General features: G+C 45.9%; 2 protein-coding genes across 2 annotated transcripts in view; one reads left to right on the top strand and one right to left on the bottom strand.

Moving 5' to 3' along the window:
• Positions 1–7,500, bottom strand: part of LOC306997544 (uncharacterized protein) — a gene marked incomplete at both ends in the record, with an annotated part of 351,005 nt that overhangs the window by 45,082 nt on the left and 298,423 nt on the right. The gene's annotated exons all lie outside the window — the stretch shown is intronic.
• Positions 7,170–7,500, top strand: part of ecel1 (endothelin converting enzyme-like 1) — a 59,515-nt gene continuing 59,184 nt past the window's right edge. The window contains exon 1 of the mRNA XM_079611147.1: positions 7,170–7,465. The gene's annotated coding sequence lies outside the window, so the exon portion shown is untranslated. The remainder of the gene's footprint in view (positions 7,466–7,500) is intronic.

The following is a 7,500-nucleotide window of genomic DNA, read 5'->3' as shown; positions in this document are numbered from 1 at the left end:
TGTGTGTGTGTGTGTGTCTTTAAATGCAAATGAGCTGCTGTGAAGAAGCTCACAGTTCCTACCAGCCGTTTGTTGTAGTCCTTTTAAAGAGTTATCTGTAAAATAAAATATCTCCCTTTGCTCTGAACTTTGAGTGTTGTAACTTTGCAGAAGTTGTTTATGATCAAACACAACATTACACACTAACTACAGTTAGAAAAGTCAAATCATGATCACCCACCCCTTTAAAGAGCAGAACACAAAAGGAGATGTTCATGCTTTAGATCAGGAAACACGGACTCTTATTCACCGTCCGCTTTGCAGTGAGGCGATCTCCTCCACGTCCAGCTGAAGAGCATCTTGTGTTCGCTGGGAGATTCGGGTTTGACGAGTAAATGATGTTCATGTTCGGGGTGATCTGCCCTGTGAGCGCCGGCTCTGAATGAGTCTAAATGAAGTAGTTAATATAAAACTCTCTTCCTCTGGTCTCTGTGTGTGATCTCATTAACATCGTTTCTTCCACGGTTCCAGATGCAGTGCTTGACCACGTCATTACGGCACTGTCACACACACACACACACACACACACACACACACACACACACACACACACACACACACACACACACACTCACACATACACACACACACACACACACACACTCACACACACACACACACTCGCTCCTGCGTGACGCTGAACAAATGGAGAAACGCTCCCGCTGATATTAGTTATTCTGTTGGATTTGCATAAGCCTCTCCAGGAAATATATTGTTTAATTAAATTGAAAACTCTTTCTGTCCAATTTGAGCGGCTCAGATTCCACAATTTGTACATGATACACACACTGATTCCTCATTTACAACACACACTATATACTATATAACCATGTTATAAAATCATACACTGTATTTGCCTGCAATTTATAAAAGAAATAAACCACAAGAGGTTTTATGCTTTTTTCAACTGCAGTCGCGATGCAAATGTTCTATGTTTGTAACACCGTACCTCACAGCACATCCAGTACAAGTCAGTGGAGCTGGAGAAAACTACGATAAAACCTGTTGGAAGCTTATCAGTGAACACCCCTGACCACTCGTGAGTTTCACGTCTTTGTAAACGAAAGTTTAATGCGTTTTAGGAAGGATTGTTCCAGTGCACCTATGCAGCCATTGTGGAGGTGGAGGTGGAGGTGGAGGTGGAATTGGAGGTGGAGTTGGAGGTGGAGGTGGAATTGGAGGTGGAGGTGGAGTTGGAGGTGGAGGTGGAGGTGGAGGTGGAGGTGGAGATGGAGATGGAGTTGGAGGTGGAGGTGGAGGTGGAGGTGGAGGTGGAGTTGGAGTTGGAGTTGGAGTTGGAGTTGGAGGTGGAGGTGGAGTTGGAGTTGGAGGTGGAGGTGGAGGTGGAGGTGGAGGTGGAGTTGGAGTTGGAGGTGGAGGTGGAGGTGGAGGTGGAGTTGGAGTTGGAGTTGGAGGTGGAATTGGAGGTGAAGATGAAGGTGGAGTTGGAGGTGGAGATGGAGTTGGAGGTGGAGGTGGAGGTGGAGGTGGAGGTGGAGTTGGAGTTGGAGTTGGAGTTGGAGTTGGAGTTGGAGTTGGAGGTGGAGGTGGAGGTGGAGGTGGAGGTGGAGGTGGAGTTGGAGTTGGAGGTGGAGTTGGAGGTGGAGTTGGAAGTGGAGGTGGGGGCGTACTACCACAGAAACCGAAAACTGTCGGGCCAGCAGCATCTGTCCAAATTTGGTGTTCCGATCTGAAAACAGGGCTTTAAAGGACAAGTTCGGTATTTTACACTTAAAGCCCTGTTTACAGATCGTATCTGATGAAATAGAACGGTTAAGATAAAAATTTGGACACATGCTGCTGTCCTGAGAATTTTAGGTTTATTTAGCTTTTGTGGACCTATTTTGCCACACCCGTGATTCTTCCGTTGAGAGCTTGAATAATAGAGCCCAGCCCAGTTGGTGGCGATAATGCACCTTTGCCAATTGCAAGCAAACCACGGGCATATACACAGAAGAAGCAGAAGATCGCTGTCTTCATTGAAAGCATTACAAACAGACAGCTAATAATGTGGCGAATTTGTGCAGTTCCGAATTGCGGGAAGATTCGTGGCAAAAGGAACACCACCAAGTGCCTGTAAGCCTTGAGACAGCAGCAGCTTCGGCAACAGGCGTAACACTGGACTCCGTTGTCAACTGCAGTTCAAACTCTGCCTTTCTTTGCAGAAATTCCTCCTCTGAATATTCAGGCTCAAACCTGTATCCCTGTCCATCAAAATCGATCTCAAAACCGTCATCCTCCCATATAAATGTCTCGGAATCCATTTCTAAGTTGACACAGATAGCTTCGATCTTGTAAAAATGTTTAGATAGCTTAGCCTACGATACCGCGTCCGCGACTGCATAAGACTACAAAAAGCATACAAACAACCCCATTTCCGTTTCCCGCGGCGGAGTAATACCGTAACGTTACCTCACACAGCGAATCCAATACAACTTAATGGAGTTGGACAAAAACTAAGATAAAACCTGTTGGAATGCATCTTTTTCAGCGATTTTTGAGTGCACACACCAGTGAACACCCCTGACCACTCGGTGAGTTTCATGTCTTTGTAAACGAAAGTTTAATGTGTTTTAGGAAGGAATCTTCCAGTGCACATAGACAACCATTGTGGGGGTGGGGGGGGGAAAGCGAACTAAACCTAAAATTCTCGGGACAGCAGCATGTGTCCAAATTTTTATCTTAACCGTTCTATTTCATCAGATACGATCTGTAAACAGGGCTTTAAGTGTAAAATACCGAACTTACCCTTTAAGTGTAAAATACCAAACTTGTCCTTTAAGCTTTCCGCCTGAGAAAGCAGCCTCCTGATGGGGATCTCCCATGGAGGGCCGTCTAGGAGTGATATAATGTCTGAGAACCATTCTCGGGCCGGCCACAACGGGGCTTCTAGGAGTAGACTGACCTTGCCTCGACGGACCCTCTCCAGAGCTCCCGGGAGCAGAGCGATCGGGGAAAGCATGAAGCAGGGCTGGATACGTGAGAGAAAACCACAGTGTGTCTTCTCTCGAGACACGAACAGATCCACTTCCACTGGGCCGAACCTCTCGCGTATCGACTCCACCACCTCGGGGTGAAGCCTCCAGTCCCCTGCCTCCAGTCCCCTGCCTCCAGTCCCCTGCCTCCAGTCCCCTGCCTCCAGTACCCTGCCTCCAGTACCCTGCCTCCAGTCCCCAGCCTCCAGTCCCCTGCCTCCAGTCCCCTGCCTCCAGTCCCCTGCCTCCAGTCCCCTGCCTCCAGTCCCCTGCCTCCAGTCCCCTGCCTCCAGTCCCCTGCCTCCAGTCCCCGGCCTCCAGTCCCCTGCCTCCAGTCCCCTGCCTCCAGTACCCTGCGTCCAGTCCCTGGCCTCCAGTCCCCTGCCTCCAGTCCCCTGCCTCCAGTCCCCGGCCTCCAGTTCCCGGCCTCCAGTCCCCGGCCTCCAGTCCCCGGCCTCCAGTTCCCGGCCTCCAGTCCCCGGCCTCCAGTCCCCTGCCTCCAGTCCCCTGCCTCCAGTCCCCTGCCTCCAGTCCCCTGCCTCCAGTCCCCTGCCTCCAGTCCCCTGCAAATACAGGAGTCCCCTGCCTCCAGTCCCCGGCCTCCAGTCCCCTGCCTCCAGTCCCCTGCCTCCAGTCCCCTGCCTCCAGTCCCCTGCCTCCAGTCCCCTGCCTCCAGTCCCCGGCCTCCAGTCCCCTGCCTCCAGTCCCCGGCCTCCAGTCCCCGGCCTCGACCGGACCTCCGCTCCCCGATTCCGGTCTCCTGGGAATTGTGTTTCTCTGAGAGACAACAGTCTCCCCTGGGGCGCCAGTCTGCACAGAGGCCGTGACCTCAGACCTCCTGATGACTTAGGTACACTCTTAAAAATGTTGGGTTGTTTTAACCCAAATTTGGGTCAAATATGGACGAACCCAACCGTTGGGTTAACATTTTTAATTAAATTTTTTTTAAACAACCCAGCAATTTTTAGAGTGTAGGACACCACCGACATGTTGTCTGTTCTCACAAGAACGTGGTCACGGCAAGTCAGCCGGAGCGCGTTAAGGGTTTTCTGTTAGAACGCGTTAGAACAGTGTCGTGTTAGCGGCCCCTAAGTTAATCACTAATGATCTTTACAACGGAAGTGAATCAATCAAAACTAACTTTATCTGGACAATAACTTTATTCTAGAGCTGCTGTAAAGCCAAACACTCTCTGTTACTGTAATCTCCTGTTATCTCTGTAAAGCTGCTTTGAAACACTCTATATTGTTAACCACTTAAAGTTCGTGAAAATCTTCGTGATAATGTTTGTACGTTCTTTTTTATAGGCTTCCCTATATGGTATCACCCAATTCATGGTATCATTTGAAAGCTTAGAATCTAATCTTTACAAAGAAAACCATCACTTTTGTTTTTATGATACATATTAAATTAAATATTAGCTTAAATATGCATTGGTCCCAGACAAAAATATCTGCTTTACGATTGCGAAGAAATATTTATACGAATTTTGTTTTATTTATATATTTCACAAAACAGTCAAGTCATATATCACAAGAAAGGTCTCATTCTAAGGAAGTTGGTGATGTAGTTTATTTCATTGTGAGAAAATCATAGTTTGAATACTCAGTGAAATAGGATCAAACTGAGATAACAGTGACAAGTATCACATTCCAGCTTCAATCAGCCACAAACCACCACACAATCTAGCGCTGTATACATGAACTTGACTTGACTAGCACCATCTCACCCGAAAGGGAACTAGAAAGTTAAAGAAAGCGAATGTTTTTGTTGTGTTTAGGTTATTGATATAAATAAGAATAAAACCACAATATTTCTCTACTTGTACTCAATTTTTCATCACAAATTATATTATTAGCACAACAATTTAAGAGAAAAATGTAATTGCAACATAATCGTGAATTGGAGAATGTTTAATCTTGAGCTTCAGTGGAAGCCAGAAAAGTGTCACGATCAATGTCTATTTACTTTTATTTTAAAATTAGCAGAAATATTTATTTTACCTCACAGCTTTTCTTTTTTTTCTATCACCAAATTTAAATTGGATTTTCAATCCCAGATTTTCTCTCTCTGACGTTTGGACCTCACTGTATATTTTATTCACATATTCATATTAAATATTCAAACCAGCTCATTCCTACAGCATTATTATCAACCTACATCTGACACATGCATAAGTGCATTAATATATAATCACTGTAATTTGTTTTGTTTATTACATTACACTAAAACTTAGAAATAACCCATGAAGTCAGAGCTCATGGTCAGTATTTTCCCATTATAATAACAGAACCAATGCAGCGCTGATTTATAATAATATCACATCTAGACTTATATAGACCCTCAGTCCTGAAACCAGCCAATCAGAGAGGAGCTTGCCATTTTGAGAATGTTTCTTACCATTCTTACCATTTTTGTGTAGAATATGCAAAACAAGGTATCTTATGGAAGCTTGGTTTGCCATGGAATAATAATAATAAAAGAAAATAAATAAATAATTCTCAAAGTTGCGAGTTTATATCTCACAATTCTGAATTGAGAGAAAAAAAAGTTCTTCTGTGGTAGAAATAAACTTCCATAGTATCTTAAAAGGCAGCATAATAAGCTTCTTACATTCTGGACAGCCTTCGAGTTAGGAATACACAAATGAGAGAGAGAGAGAGAGAGAGAGGAAGAGGGAGAGGGAGAGAGAGAGAGAGAGAGAGAGAGAGGAGAGAGAGAGCACTCAGGGGTGATGGATCGACCGGCCGTTTGCGTTTTCCATATGGAATGATATCATACTCTCATCTCTAGGGGACAGAGGGGGAGGGGCTGAAGGAATGACATCAGAATATTAATGAGGCGGCACAGAGTGGATGTCACTTTCTCTCTGGCAGTGAGCCACGCCCCCTTAATAGAGCCACGCCCCTCTGACCAGCAGCATCAGACAGCTGTCACACTCTGTGTCACACACACACACACAAACACACACACACACACACACACACACACACACAAACACACACACACTGACCCCGTCAAAAGAATCACTATGTTTTGGAGCTCAGAAAAGCAACCAGTGCCTACAAATCAAGCCAGTGTCATGCACACCCTGGAGTGACACACACACACACACACACACACACACACACACACACAGCTCGCTCAACTCTTTTGCCAGTGGCAGGGTGTTTTGTGAGATTTCTTTGGCATGCCTGCAATAGGAAGGTCTTCTACATTATGTTTAGGGATCAGACACAATCACAGATGCTTCTGTTTGTGTGTGTGTGTGTGTGTGTGTGTGTGTGTGTGTGTGTGTGTGTGTGTGTGTGTGTGTGTGTGTGTGTGTTTTTCTCTGGTGGGGTGATTAAATCCAGATAAAGGGACATGCCACATGCGTTCCACCCTCATCTGCACTCACACACACACACACACACACACACACACACACACACACACACACACACACACACCTCTACTTAATATGCAGCACGCGCCACACGGGGTAATCGTAGCGAGTGCACTGTCCACTCTACAGCCACTCCCACTAATCACATTTACAACACACACACACACACACACACACACATACACACACACACACACACACACACACACACACACACACACACACACACACACACACACACACACACACACACACTCACACACTCCATCTCTCACACACACACAAACACACACACACACACACACACACACACACACACACACACACACGTTGTGTTCTCATGTTTTATAGACACAAGGATTTGTATACTGTAAACTGTATATTCTAATAGTGATCAGATTCACTTAAAAACCCTAAAACAAACTATTTACACAATCATAATTCATGTTTACCTTTGAGTTCATCACCAGAGTTTTCAAAGCTCGTGCGGGACAAACGCGCGCTCACAGAGAAGTGCTCGAGCACACACACACACACACACACACACACACACACACACACACACTCACTCGCTCTACTCATTATTATGAGGATGATTAATGCGATGAATAAGTTATAATAAAACTCTCAGAAGGTAAACGAGTTAAAATAACTATAGAGTTAATCAGGAGCATTTGCATAATAAGAGCATATTTAACTAGAGACACCCGAACACCAGAACTGAGCAGAAAACATCTTCAAAAGACACACACTCACATATCACGAACAGGCGCGCGCGCACACACACACACACACACACACACACAAGAGCGCGCGTGCACGCACCCAGCGTGTCCAAACCCTCAGCGCGCGCGGTGGAGGAACCAGTCATTTCAGGACCTCTCTCTCTCTCTCTCTCTCTCTCTCTCTCTCTCTCTCTCTCTCTCTCTCTCTCTCTCTCTCTCTCTCTCTCTCTCTCTCTCTCTCTCTCTCTCTCTCTCTCTCTCTCTCACACACACACACACACACTCTGCTGTGGCGGAACACGCTCCTGTCGCTCTGTGATTCTCTCTCTGGTCGTCAGGTGAGTGAGTCTCCTCAAATCTCTCTGCATTCTCC

This window comes from Phoxinus phoxinus (genome assembly GCF_949152265.1).
Source record: "Phoxinus phoxinus genome assembly, chromosome: 4".
In the NCBI taxonomy this organism is placed as follows: Eukaryota; Metazoa; Chordata; class Actinopteri; order Cypriniformes; family Leuciscidae; genus Phoxinus; species Phoxinus phoxinus.
Note: the sequence above shows the minus strand (reverse complement) of the source record. Positions and strands in the feature narration are given on the sequence as shown.